The sequence below is a fragment of the Erpetoichthys calabaricus genome, chromosome 5 (assembly GCF_900747795.2).
Source record: "Erpetoichthys calabaricus chromosome 5, fErpCal1.3, whole genome shotgun sequence".
NCBI lineage: Eukaryota > Metazoa > Chordata > Cladistia > Polypteriformes > Polypteridae > Erpetoichthys > Erpetoichthys calabaricus.
In genome coordinates, this window is record NC_041398.2 from 27315527 (window position 1) to 27330760 (window position 15234).

At 36.6% G+C, this 15234-nt stretch overlaps 1 long non-coding RNA gene across 1 annotated transcript in view; it reads left to right on the forward strand.

Annotated features, from left to right (window-relative positions):
- The first annotated feature begins 7826 nt into the window (after window positions 1–7826).
- Window positions 7827–15234, forward strand: part of LOC127527783 (uncharacterized) — a 497464-nt gene continuing 490056 nt past the window's right edge. The window contains exon 1 of the long non-coding RNA XR_007934903.1: window positions 7827–7919. This is a non-coding gene — a long non-coding RNA (uncharacterized LOC127527783). The remainder of the gene's footprint in view (window positions 7920–15234) is intronic.

A 15234-nucleotide genomic window follows, 5' to 3' on the forward strand; every position in this document is an offset into this window, starting at 1 on the left:
GACTCTCTGTGTGTCTTACTGGACATGTCAATGATAAGCAGAAAATACAGCGTAGTACATAATGCAGCTTTACATTTGCCAGTTCAGTTCTCTCCTTTGACTCACTGCATGACCTTAGAAATTTACTTATTCTGCTTGTGCTGCTACTATTAACAAAAAATGTGTGTGTGTAAATATTTGTAATAAATAAAGATCTTGTAAGCAAGCAGCACCTTTGATAAAAGTGTCAGCCAAAAATATGATAGATAGATAGATAGATAGATAGATAGATAGATAGATAGATAGATAGATAGATAGATAGATAGATAGATAGATAGATAGATAGATAGATAGATAGATAGATAGATAGATAGATAGATAGATAGATAGATAGATACTTTATTAATAATAATTGAAAGCAGAAATCATACATTCTTTAATATCAAAACTCATTTGTTAGGAGAGCTTAATCAAGGTGTGTCTAGATGAACAAGTGTGATTGTACTTTATACTAACCAGCCATTGTAAACAGAGAAATATTGACAATGAACCTGAACTGTCAAAATCCTTACAAAATCTAGTCAGGTAAACACTAGTCACAATAACCACTAAAATTATGATTAAATGAATAGGAAAATAAAAAAGTTGAGGTTTATTTCCATGGTGAAAAGGAATGGAAGTAAGAGACACAAAATTTCAGATGAACAGCCAAAATCTTTTATTTAATTTGCAGATGCAGTTTGACAGAATAACCCCAATGATTAAATGAAGAGCTAACTGTGATATATATATATATGTGTATATATATATATATATATATATTCCAATGGATGTGTGGAAGAATGCAGTGTGTTGCAAAAAGCCTCCTAATAAAATAAACCTTCCAACATTAAAGAGATGCTAATTCTCAGCCTGCAATAAATCTTTTCTGTCTTTGGATGTTGGCATCAAATTTAGGGATGGTTCCTGTTTTATGTCTGTAGTTCCTGATGTTGATTTGAGTTGACTCTAACTGTCAGATTTAAAATTCATGCTGAACAAATGAAGAAAAAGGAAGAAAACAATTACAAGTTTTCTCTGGTTGTGTCGTTTCAACAGATGTTTCTTATAATAAGATGGATACAAATGAGCTCCCAAACTCATAAGTTACGTTTTCCAGTAAATCACACCCTCCTTCCCAAATGTAACTCATTTTGAAACTCAAAACTGAGATTATAAGAGGGCCGCCCTTCGCTCTCTAGACACACTGCCGATCTCCGCACTCCTCGAGGTAAGCCGCTCCTCTTCCAGATGTGCTCACTTATGTAATGCTGCTGCCCGTTCAGCTTATTTCTTCACATGTTGCTTTCTTGCTTCGGTTCTTTCCAGATCACAATGGGGAATCTGAATGACAATCACAGGAAATTAGAATTAAAACTCACTTAACTAAGGCCTGCTTTTAAGTATGCAGTGTCAAAATAATAAAAACAAAAAAAAAAGAAAAGTTGCAGTCCTTCTTCAGTTTCGTCCTAGATGTGCACATATAATTCATAATCAAAGTACACTGATGGTTTCTGATCATGAAGTATTATCATATTTGTCCTGATTCAGCAGATACATTTACAATCTGTGGTTACTGACTAGAAATAACTTTTAGTCTTAATGGTTTTTTAATTTACATTGTATTAAATTTGGTTAAGAAAGATGCTGTGAAAAACTAAGTAGATTGATTCATTGACTGTTGCATGGAAATTTCATGGATGTTGTTATTGCCTCACAGCTGCAGGAAACTGGGCTCAATTTCCAGCTCAGACAAGCCTGTAATTGATTGGCTTCCTTTTCCTGTTTTGTTCCCAAGTTGTGTTTGAGGCCTCTGGGATAAACACACAGTTGCCAAGATTCTATAATGAAGAAAGGGGATTCAGGAAATAAATATATTTATATAAGATTTTGTCTGGAATTCCAGATTTTTAGTTTCACCCTAACTTTTCACAATGTTGTTTGATTTCGAGCTTAAATATCCTAAACAACTAAATAGTTAATGTAAGATACAGCCTATATATGTTGCTTTAATGTTGCAAATCCCAGCAAAACTAATCAGTTACTTTTTCCTGATAGCAAACCATCTGAGAAAATTAGTTGTTATTTTGAAAGAAGACTGCATGATTTAATATTTTCCACCAAATGTGCAGAGCATTTCTTTGGAATAGAAGTGAATACCATTGGACTCTGATCATTTAGACTGTCTGGCCTGCCAGACTTGTGTAATGAGGTAATAAATATCAAAGCTCAGGGACCAGTTAAAAAGCAAATGTAAAACTGGAGAGAGCAGCTTGAAACAGGAGACTTCAGGAGATGACCTGATATGCCATTTTGCCCTCTTAGTTTTGACCTGCTGCAAAGATATCTTTACTTTGGCTATGCTGACCTCCAACCCTGTAATATTTCTGCCATTTTTACAAAGGACCTATCTAACCTGTAAATTATTGTTACTGAAATCATTGGCTTAAAGTTTTGCAAAAACATTCATCAGTTAAAAGTGTGTGCTCCTTGTTTATTGTAAAGGTCTCATTTTTGTAGAGCCCAATCATCTGATAGCTTTCACACCTTTCTAGACTAGCTTTGGATTGTTATCATTAAACTGGCCCATTTCTTTTCCTTCTATATTATTTTTTGTTTAATTGATGTATTTTTTTCTTTCATTTTTAAAACCTCCCTTTCTTCTACCTCATTTTCCTGAAGATGATGTTGTTTTTCCAAAAGCAGTGCTTTAATATCTTTGATGATCAGCTGCATTCTATTTGGTTTCACTTTGGCATTTTCCTTTTGTTAATGATCAGTGATTCACAGAATTTTATATCTTTGCTAACAGTATAAATGGCCTTATTTAGTGTCTGCGAGGATGTCAGTACATGTCACTGCTCCAGTTCTGTGTTTCCAAATGGCTGGTTTTTTTTCTTGTTTGGGATATGTAAGCCCCAGAGATGTTTACATTCCATTTATCCAGTATGTTAATTAACCCTTCTAGTATTAATATTTGTGTACTGATGGTAGTGTGCAAATGAATGAATGAGTCAGGTGATTTGGTTTCCAATTTTGTACTCTTATAATAAATTAGTCGAGCTGTGTCACCCACTTAAGCCTGTGACAGTACATTAACAACCGTAACAATGGTCTGTTTAAATTCACAAAGTAAAGAGCATGGACAAAGACCAACAGCCAGATGTGCTCTGTCACCGAGATATTATTACCCCATCTTTTATTAACGGATATGCAGACCCTGCCAACTGTCTGCTTACCAGATCTTAAGTTTCTGTCTTGCTCTTCACAAAGTGACCCCAAGTCGGCCTTAACAGTCAAGTAAAGCAGACTGGACAGCTTTCATAACACGCGTAGAAGTATCGCACAGATGACATGAGCCCATTCACTTTATTCAATGAGGACCGTACGTTGCTTGTGATGATAGTTGGCAATGGTGGTTTAAAACTCACTCCAACTCAAAGTCCAACTCCCAGATAGTACCAGTACAGAGACTATTATTATTTGTAACTGGTCACACTGATAGCAGTGTAGGTACCGTGTAAATTCCATAAGCAGTAACAATCAAAATCAATAAAGTTTCACATACATTCTTAAACATTTTTTTTTGAAAAGAAAACTACTGACAGAATATCTGAGTAGAAATAGAAATGAAAAACATTATTTAAAAAAACTAAAAACAAGCACAAAAACACCAAGGTCTGCTGCAATGCAGATTTAAATAAATCGTTTTTTTGTAACTGTGATTTCAAGATATTTGAACAGTTATGAAATAAGAGAAACTTAATAAGCTAAAGTGCAAAAGTATTGACTTTGAATAATATACACTTATGACACCTTAATTACAGTGCATCTGGAAAGTATTCACAGCGCATCACTTTTTCCACATTTTGTTATGTTACAGCCTTTTTCCAAAATGAATTAAATTCATTTTTTTCCTCAGAATTCTGCACACAATACCCCATAATGACAATGTGAAAAAAGTTTACTTGAGGTTTTTGCAAATTTATTAAAAATAAAAAAACTGACAAATCACATGTACATAAGTATTCACAGCCTTTGCTCAATACTTTGTCGATGCACCTTTGGCAGCAATTACAGCCTCAAGTCTTTTTGAATATGATGCCACAAGCTTGGCACACCTATCCTTGGCCAGTTTCGCCCATTCCTCTTTGCAGCACCTCTCAAGCTCCATCAGGTTGGATGGGAAGCGTCGGTGCACAGCCATTTTAAGATCTCTCCAGAGATGTTCAATTGGATTCAAGTCTGGGCTCTGGCTGGGCCAGTCAAGGACATTCACAGAGTTGTCCTGAAGCCACTCCTTTGATATCTTGGCTGTGTGCTTAGGGTCGTTGTCCTGCTGAAAGATGAACCGTCACCCCAGTCTGAGGTCAAGAGCGCTTTGGAGCAGGTTTTCATCCAGGATGTCTCTGTACATTGCTGCAGTCATCTTTCCCTTTATCCTGACTAGTCTCCCAGGTCCTGCCACTGAAAAACATCCCCACAGCATGATGCTGCCACCACCATGCTTCACTGTAGGGATGGTGCCAGGTTTCCTCCAAATGTGACGCCTGGCATTCACACTAAAGAGTTCAATCTTTGTCTCATCAGACCAGAGAATTTTCTTTCTCATGGTCTGAGAGTCCTTCAGGTGCCTTTTGGCAAACTCCAGGTGGGCTGCCATGTGCCTTTTACTAAGGAGTGGCTTCTGTCTGGCCACTCTACCATACAGGCCTGATTGGTGGATTGCTGCAGAGATGGTTGTCCTTCTGGAAGGTTCTCCTCTCTCCACAGAGGACCTTTGGAGCTCTGACAGAGTGACCATCGGGTTCTTGGTCACCTCCCTGACTAAGGCCCTTCTCCCCCGATCACTCAGTTTAGATGGCCGGCCAGCTCTAGGAAGAGTCCTGGTGGTTTCGAACTTCTTCCACTTATGGATGATGGAGGCCACTGTGCTCATTGGGACCTTCAAAGCAGCAGAAATTTTTCTGTAACCTTCCCCAGATTTGTACCTTGAGACAATCCTGTCTCGGAGGTCTACAGACAATTCCTTTGACTTCATGCTTGGTTTGTGCTCTGACATGAACTGTCAACTGTGGGACCTTATAAAGACAGGTGTGTGCCTTTCCAAATCATGTCCAGTCAACTGAATTTACCACAGGTGGACTCCAATTAAGCTGCAGAAACATCTCAAGGATGATCAACAACAACAACAACAACATTTATTTATATAGCACATTTTCATACAAAAAGTAGCTCAAAGTGCTTTACATAATGGAGAGAAGAAAAATAAAAGACAAAATAAGAAATTAAAATAAGACAACATTAAATAACATAGAAAGGAGTAAGGTCCGATGGCCAGGGTGGACAGGAAAAACAAAAAAAAAACTTCAGAAGGCTGGAGAAAAAAATAAAATCTGTAGGGGTTCCAGGCCATGAGACCGCCCAGTCTCCTTTGGGCATTCTACCTAACATAAATGAAATAGTCCTCTTTGTAGTTCGGGTTTTTCACGGAGTCACTTGATGCTGATGGTCATACAGATTTCTGGCTTTTAATCCATCCATCATTGTTGGAACATCATGGTGCTTTGGGTAGATGGTGGTGGCGCACGCCACCACCAACAGGACACCGGAAAAGGAAACAGAAGAGAGAGTAGGGGTTAGTACAGATTTTGAATGAATAGTTATTATAATGAATTAGATATACAGAGTATCAGGATTAAATTACAGTGAAGTTATGAGAAGGCCATGTTAAAATAATGTGTTTTCAGTAGTTTTTTAAAGTGCTCCACTGTATTAGCCTGGCGAATTCCTACTGGCAGGCTATTCCAGATTTTAGGTGCATAACAGCAGAAGGCCGCCTCACCACTTCTTTTAAGTTTTGCTCTTGGAATTCTAAGGAGACACTCAGTTGAGGATCTGAGGTTACGATTTGGAATATAAGGTGTCAGACATTCCGATATATAAGCCGGGGCGAGATTATTTAAAGCTTTATAAACCATAAGCAGAATTTTAAAGTCAATTCTGAATGACACAGGTAACCAGTGTAGTGACATCAAAACTGGAGAAATGTGTTTGGATTTTCTTTTCCTGGTAAGGATTCTAGCAGCTGCATTCTGCACTAGTTGCAAACGATTGATGTCTTTTTTGGGTAGTCCTGAGAGGAGTGCGTTACAGTAATCTAGCCGACTGAAAACAAACGCATGAAGTAATTTCTCTGCATCTTTTGATGATATAAGAGGTCTAACTTTTGCTATGTTTCTTAGGTGAAAAAACGCTGTCCTAGTGATCTGATTAATATGCGATTTAAAATTCAGATTACAATCAACGGTTACCCCTAAGCTTTTTACCTCCGATTTGACTTTTAATCCTAATGCATCTAGTTTATTTCTAATAGCCTCATTGTATCAATTATTGCCAATCACTAAGATTTCGTTTTTTTCTTTATTTAATTTGAGAAAGTTACTATTCATCCATTCTGAGATACAAGTTAGACATTGTGTTAGCGAATCAAGAGATTTGGGGTCATCAGGTGCTATTGATAAATACAGCTGTGTGTCATCAGCATAGCTGTGGTAGCTCACGTTGTGCCCTGAGATAATCTGACCTAATGGAAGCATGTAGATTGAGAAGAGCAGTGGACCCAGGATAGAGCCTTGTGGAACACCATATAGAATATCATGTGTCTTTGAGTTATAATTACCACAACTAACAAAGAATTTTCTCCCTGCCAGGTAGGATTCAAACCAATTTAAGACACTGCCAGAGAGGCCCACCCATTGACTAAGGCGATTCTTAAGAATATTATGATCAATGGTGTCAAATGCGGCACTCAGATCTAAGAGGATGAGAACAGATAAATGGCCTCTGTCTGCATTTACCCGCAAGTCATTTACTACTTTAACGAGTGCAGTTTCTGTGCTGTGATTTGTTCTAAAACCTGACTGAAATTTATCAAGAATAGCATGTTTATTGAGGTGCTCATTTAACTGTATAATGACTGCCTTCTCTAGAATTTTACTTAAGAAAGGCAGGTTAGAGATGGGTCTATAATTTTCAAGAGCAGAGGGATCGAGATTATTTTTCTTAAGTAGGGGTTTAACTACCGCAGTCTTAAGACAGTCTGGGAAGACCCCCGTATCTAATGACGAGTTTACTATGTCAAGAACATTATCACTAAGCACGCCCGATACTTCTTTGAAAAAATTTGTTGGTATTGGGTGAAGGGCACAGGTGGATGGTTTCATTTGAGAAATTATTTTATGTAAATCAGGTAAATCTATCCTAGTGAAAGACTTTAATTTGTTTATTATGGGGTACTGGGGTTTAGGAGGATCCTTAGTGTTGGGGAGATATACTATGTTATTTCTAATATCATTAATTTTTTGATTGAAAAATACAGCGATAGCCTCACAGGTTTTACTGGAAGTACTTAGGAGGCATTCCTTTGAGTTACCTGGGTTTAACAGATGATCAATTGTTGAGAATAAGACTCTGGGATTACTAGCATTGTTATTTATAATCTTAGAGAAATAGCAGCGCCTCTCAAGACGGACTGTTATTGTATTCTGTTATTTTAACTTTTAATATTTCATAGTCAATAGTTAGTTTAGTTTTCCTCCATTTACGCTCAGCTCTACGGCATGTTCTCTTTAAATCAGACACTCTTTGGGTCTTCCATGGTATAACAATGCTAGTAGATTTTTTAACTGTCTTTTCAGGAAAAACAGGATGCACCTGAGCTCAATTTTGAGCTTCATGGCAAAGGCTGTGAATACTTATGTACATGTGCTTTCTCAGTTGTTTTATTTTTAATAAATTTGCAAAAACCTCAAGTAAACTTTTTTCACATTGTCATTATGGGGTGTTGTGTGTAGAATTCTGAGGAAAAAAATGAATTTAATCCATTTTGGAATAAGGCTGTAACATAACAAAATGTGGAAAAAGTGATGCGCTGTGAATACTTTCCGGATGCACTGTATCTGCTTGATTAGGAATACGGATAGCAAGAGTTTCAATAGCAATGGCAAATAACATTGGCAACAGAGGGCAGCCTTGCCCTGAATCTAAAGCAAAAAATCAGTTTATATTATTCAGAAGACAGATGCTTCTGGTTTAGAGTATAATACTGTAGTTTCATTGATACATTTAAAAATAAGCTTTCATAACTCTTTGATGTTAGTGTGGTGATAAGCCTACATCCTCAATAAGAGGTGACTGTCTTTTATTCTTATCTCAGTGCTCTCTTAATTAATTCTAAAGACAGGGTGCTTCTGTAAGTGGAGGGACAAAGCTACACAGTACAACTAGATAACTAACTCTCTGTGCAGATGGCTGCTTGAACACAGAGAAGAATGCATGTTCAATTAAAATTCAGAGAGTAATGACCACTACACACATTGGCAGTGTAGTTACGTTCTCCATGTTAATACAGTATAAGTTCTTAAAAGACTAAAGAATAACACCACTCAATAAAAAAAGAAACATGGCTAGAGACAGCTCATGGCTTGGGTGATGACTAACTTAATCTTAAGTCTTTGTTTATGTAAATAGCTCTCTGTTCTATTAACCTTTCTTTGCTCCCTAAACCACTCTTCATTTCTTATTTTAGGTTACATTCTGTCACAGCTCAGAACCAGCATGGCGTCTAACATTTGGGCAGAAGTTGACTCCCATGTTTACATTCCAGCTTGTCTCGGGAGTTATACTGAACCTGTGCCAGATAAAGTCTATATAATGTTCCACGGAACAACAAAGCAAAATGCAGAGCTAATCAAGAAGAATGGCTTCAGACCCTCTGCGGATGGCATGTTAGGACGGGGGGTATATGTTAGCCGTGACATTCAGAAGGCCAGCAGGTACCCCTTACATGTTGATGAAAGTCAACGATATGTCCTGAAGCTCCTAGTCAATGTGGGAAAAGTTAAAAAGATTGACAGGCAAGGGCATCCCATGCAAAAAACATGGCACAACCATGGATATGATACAGCCTGGGTGCCACCTAACTGTGGAATGGTGCCCAGTGGCTTAGAAGAAGACTGTGTCTGGGATCCCAGAAGAATCCGAGTTAAGGAAGTCATGCGTCCATCTTCAGTTTTTCAGCCTACGTCATATGCTAACTATTACTGAATGTCTAATGGATCCTGAAATAAAGAGATGTTTTACTTTTTTTATGTGTTTCCTTTTCTAGCAAGTCAGAATCGAAATGCTTGTTTCTGAAACCCCATTTTTGCAACCATATTTAAAGAAAAGGGCTTTAAAAACTCTCCTGTGATCTCTCAATATCGTTATTAATCTAGATATCAGACTGGTATAACAATTTGAATGTCCGGACCATTTCGTTCTCAACCACCTTCACTACTGTAAGGGAAATCCTTGATAAGGACTGCTCTTGTTCACAAAGGCTCTTCAGACTCCAGCATTATGCATATAAAAGATTTATAGCTTTATATGATTATTCAGATTACACAGAGAGGTGAATAACATGCTCTAAAAGGTAAAGTAGGATGGTCGAAACCTTTGGGTACCTAAGAGATTCATGATGTTGATCCAAAGCTGGAGGCTGCACTCTGGGGGCTGCATTTCAGACAAGCGCCAGCTTACTTCAAGGTAGACAGGCCAAAGCCAGTCTAAAGCACTTTGTTATATGGCAATCTATTGGCACTCTATCAAGGACAAGTACAAAGTAATGCCAAGGGTTCATCATGATTAATTGTTACAAAAAATATCTCTAACACTACCAACTTACATGAAATTCCATAAGAGAATTCTATCTATCTATCTATCTATCTATCTATCTATCTATCTATCTATCTATCTATCTATCTATCTATCTATCTATCTATCTATCTATCTATCTATCTATCTATCTATCTATCTATCTATCTATCTATCTATCTATCTATCTATCTATCTATCTATCTATTGTGGCAAGTGGCTGGAGGTGGCACCTAGCTGGGATGCCTGGAAGGACCGGAGGAGGGCTTATGCCCTCCTGGACCCTGTGATCATCAGAGGTGACTGTGTGCAGAGGGTACAGACCTATAAATACCTGGGAGTGCAGCTGGATGATAAATTGGACTGCACTGCCAATACTGATTCTCTGTGCAAGAGAGGACAGAGCCGACTATACTTCCTTAGAAGACTGGCGTCCTTCAACATCTGTAATAAGATGCTGCAGATGTTCTATCAGACGGTTGTGGCAAATGCCCTCTTCTACGCAGTGGTGTGCTGGGGAGGCAGCATAAAGAAGAATGACGCCTCACGCCTGGACAAACTGGTGAGGAAGGCAGGCTCTATTGTAGGCATGGAGCTGGACAGTTTGTCATCCGTGGCAGAGCGACGGGCGCTGAGCAGGCTCCTGTCAATTATGGAGAATCCACTGCATCCACTGAACAGTATCATCTCTAGACAGAGGAGCAGCTTCAGCGACAGACTGCTGTCACCGTCCTGCTCCACTGACAGATTGAGGAGATCGTTCCTCCCCCAAACCATGTGACTCTTCAATTCCACCTGGGGGGGTAAACGTTAACATTATACAAAGTTATTGTCTGTTTTACCTGCATTGTTATCACTCTTTAATTTAATATTGGTTTTTTGTATCAGTATGCTGCTCCTGGAGTATGTGAATTTCCCCTTGGGATTAATAAAGTATCTATCTATCTATCTATCTATCTATCTATCTATCTATCTATCTATCTATCTATCTATCTATCTATCTATCTATCTATCTATCTATCTATCTATCTATCTATCTATCTATCTATCTATCTATCTATCTAATGTAATAATTGGAGTTGCTGGAGAAGTGCCTTACATATTCTAAAAGTTCTGAACTGATAGCACTATATTTAATTTCAGTTAATAAGTGCTGATAGCTTTTATGCTTTCAAACCATATGCATAGCTCCATAGCTCCTATAGCTTCTATTACAAATTTGATTAAAGAAACCTAAATCTCATATAAGATGCTCTTATCAGTCCTCCGATCTCTTCTGCACATTTAACCTATTGTTGCATTTCTTAATTGTTAACATAATGTGATTCTTTAATATCAATCAACAGCTTAATTATAGAATAATCTACTCTCTCTCTATATAAAGTCCTAAGCCTAAAAGTGCAACAATTTTATGTGATGTTTTTATGTCACGTTTCTTGGCACGGTTTAAATCGGGCTTATTTTAAAACCTACATATATATGTTTGATATCATTCTTTTTAGAATGTATCGAACTTTAATGTGATGTTCTTAGATTTTCAGATTCTTATTCCGTTTTTAAATTATGATCTAAAATATCAAGAAAGTCGTGGTTTTTATTTTTGATCGAGTAAACTTTCTTTCACAGGAACAAACTATTAAAAAAAAAAAAAGATCTATTCTTAACATCAATGTTTGTATTTAGGTGATTTAGTTAGCTGAAGGTCGAGTTACGATGACCCATTGCATACCACTTTAGTTTTCAAATGATTTTTCCAGTTATTTACATTAGTCATTTTTAAAAAAAGTTTTTTTATGTATAAGAATTTAAGAAGTTAAAATGAATGGATCATTTATTTAGTCTCTTATAAATACTCATTGAGCATAGTGGATCTCAGTTTATGGGAATACTCCAATCGCTAACAGAGTAAATATTTTATTCTCATTTCATGATTTTTACTCTGTTAAATAATAAGTTTTCTTTTACATATTTATAGAATTTCATGATTTTAACTCCAATAAATAATCCATCCATCCATTTTCTAACCCGCTGAATCCGAACACAGGGTCACGGGGGTCTGCTGGAGCCAATCCCAGCCAACACAGGGCGCAAGGCAGGAACCAATCCTGGGCAGGTAGCCAACCCACCGCAGGACACACACAAACACACCAAGCACACACTAGTGCCAATTTAGAATCGCCAATCCACCTAACCTGCATGTCTTTGGATTGTGGGAGGAAACCAGAGTACCTGGAGGAAAAGCACACAGACATGGGGAGAACATGCAAACTCCACGCAGGGAGGACCTGGGAAGCGAACCCAGGTCCTCAGGTCTCCCAACTGTGAGGCAGCAGCGCTACCCACTGCGCCACCATGCCACCCCCAATAAATAATAATTTTTCTTTTGTACATTTACAGATTTTACTAATATTCTGGCCGCAACTGGGGGTTGGGTGCTAAAGGCGCCATGGGGCTTGGTCTCCCAGTGCATTTGTAATGTTAGGAAGTTTCTTATAAAATATGCAGCAATTATTTTGAAGTTCACAGATTAAATTTCCTGCAAGTAGCTCCCTTTAAACCTCTAGGACTGCATACTGCACTTTTTAGATGAAAATCAAAGATTCTTCCAAATTTCCAAATAGTACAATCACCTTTAAATATGTAGAAAAATAATGTAACAAAGTGTTGTCATTTCTACATGGTATGAGTTGACATGTGTGCAAATCCCCTTAAATGAAAGTCTGCATTATGCACTTCAATCACGATGTCTGAATTGTATGATTTGTAATTTTAAACTGTGGAGTAGAGGAATCAATCAAGAAAAAATGTGTCCTTGTTCCAAACCATATGGAGGGCACTGTATTTTACTTGTACTTTATATTAACCTACTTTGAGCCTTATCACATAATTTTTCTCAAAAATACATTATTTTACTCCCCTTTTCTATTAATTGAAATAAATTAAATGTTAGCGTAGTGTGTCTGTGTAAGTGAGCAGAGAACATTTTATATCAATGTTTCACTCTGGAAAGAATTAATGGGTTCTGATACTTAAACTTGATTTAATTATTTCATTACCTAAATGTTTAAAAACAATACAAATGTTTTGTATCCCTAGAGAATTGTTTACCTTTATTAACTGATACTTTCAAATCTTTTCAGAACAGTTCAATATTAATACTTATTAATACCAAGCCTACCTGTATACTTCTGAAAGTAATTGCTTACAAATGTGCTTAGTCAGTGTCTGTTTCTATCTGTCCTGTTTCACTTTATTGATGTTGCACTCATATTTATCACACATTTTATTAATTTAAGTCCGCAGTTGCTTAGGAGGTATAGTTTTATTCAGATAGGAAGAATAATTCCTCATGATCTTTTTTTGCAAAAGTGTTCATGTTTTGTAACCAAATATTTATAAAGCACAGAATCACTCTGAGTGAAAGATTTCCTTGGCTTTCTATAAGATTCTTACATTTCAAAAATGGCAGTCCATTAAGTCAGAGCTTAAGTTCTTTTGTTTTTCTTTTTATTTAGAATTGCATATTTCATTGCAGCCTTCTTAAATACATGCACTAAACTGTCATTAAAAAACGTAATATCATTTGTTAATGAGGTTTCCAGTTCAATATTTGTATAAATAGTCCAACTTTACCAAAATTTTACCTCAAATAATTTAAAAATGTATGCACATTACATACCTTATTAATTATAAATATTATTTGAAAATGATTGCTCCCAATTATTTTATCTCCATTTACATTTTGGTCACTCCATACAGCACAATAATTGAGTGTGAGAAAGATGCTATATAAATAAAATATTATTATTATTATTGTTGTTGTTGTTATAATACAGGACTACTGATTTTTATAAATATCAAGCCATGTTCTTCTACTCTCAAATAAACAATTCAAATTCTATTCTTTTAAACATTCTGCTTTTTTACCTTTATTTTACCTACCATAATATATTAAGTGCATTGAAATAATCACAAAGTAAAAATCAACATCTTGCAGTTTTAAAAGGTTTTTCTGTTTCTTCCTATTCCAATATTTAACACTGAAGTGCAAAAATTAACAGCGAGCGTTTCCCTGCCCACCATATTTCAAAGTATTCTGGGATATATGCCTAATGTATTCTGGGATTAACAAATCGTTGATACACAGGTTACAGTTGGTACAAAATGCTGCCGCTCGCTTTCTGGTTGGGGCAAGAAAGTATGACTCTGTCTCTCCTATTTTAGCTTCTTTACACTAGCTAACTGTCAGTTTTCAAATTGATTTTAAAATCCTGCTGCTAGTTTTTAAATCTTTACATGGGCTTGCTCCTGCCTATTTATCTGAACTGTGTGTTTTACATCAGCCATCTAGAGTGCTTAGATCTTCTGGTCAGCTGTCTCTGGTTGTCCCTCGTACCAAGTGTAAAACCAAGGGGGACAGGTCTTTTGCAGCTGTCGCACCTCACCTGTGGAACTCTTTACCTCATCATATAAAGGAGTCGTCTACAATTGAATTGTTTAAAGCAAGATCAAAGACTCATTTCTACTCACTTGCATTCAGTGACCTTCAGTAATACTGATGGCTTCCTCTTTGTGATTATATTACATTACTTCTATTTTTTATGTATATAACATTACTTCTATTTATTATGTATTTTATTTTATGTTCATATATTTTACTTCTATTTATGTTTTATGTTAATTTGTTCTATTTTTGTAAAGCACTTTGGCCACAGCATTACTATGTTTGTTTAAATGTGCTATATAAATAAATTGACATTGACATTAAATTGACATTACTGTTTATTCGATGCTCCCCATATGACACATGACACTCCATCTTGAGTCAAGCAGTCCTTTCTAATCCAGTGATAAATAACCCTGCAAGGTAACGCCAAATTATCCTGATCTAACAAAGATCCCTGGCCGAGGGCATTTCTGTTTCATTATTGGGCCATCGTGCAATTTTATAGTAATTAATATTAAATGGGGGTGACCTGTTTGGCATCCCAACATATCTTCAGTCCAATTGTCATACATTACACAACCATTATACTGTATGTGTGTGTGGGTGTGTGTGTTTGTGTATGTATATGAAAATGAAAGTAAACCTTATGAAAATTGTTGACTTTTTCACCATGTTTTAACAGGCTAACATTAAATCTTAATGCAAACAGTGTCTACAGACAAATTTCATATTCTTGAACAAATGACACATAAAATTGACATGGTGTATTCATTCTCATAATTTAACTTAACAAAAATGCAGGTTGTCACATGCCAAAAGTAAGAGCACCCCTACACTCCGTAACATTAGAATCAGGTGTCCCAGATTAAGTGCTGCTGATTAGGATCTCCTTAGGGCAGTGCTTCCCAAACTCATTCCTGGGGACCCACTGTGGCTGCAGGTTTTTGTTCCAAGCAACTTCTCATTATTTCCCAGTTTCTGTGTTTTGGAATCAATGTAGAAATTACAAACTAAGTCTGGTAGAGTTTTTTTATTAAACTAAGTTTTGTATTAAAATGTAATAAGCAAATATA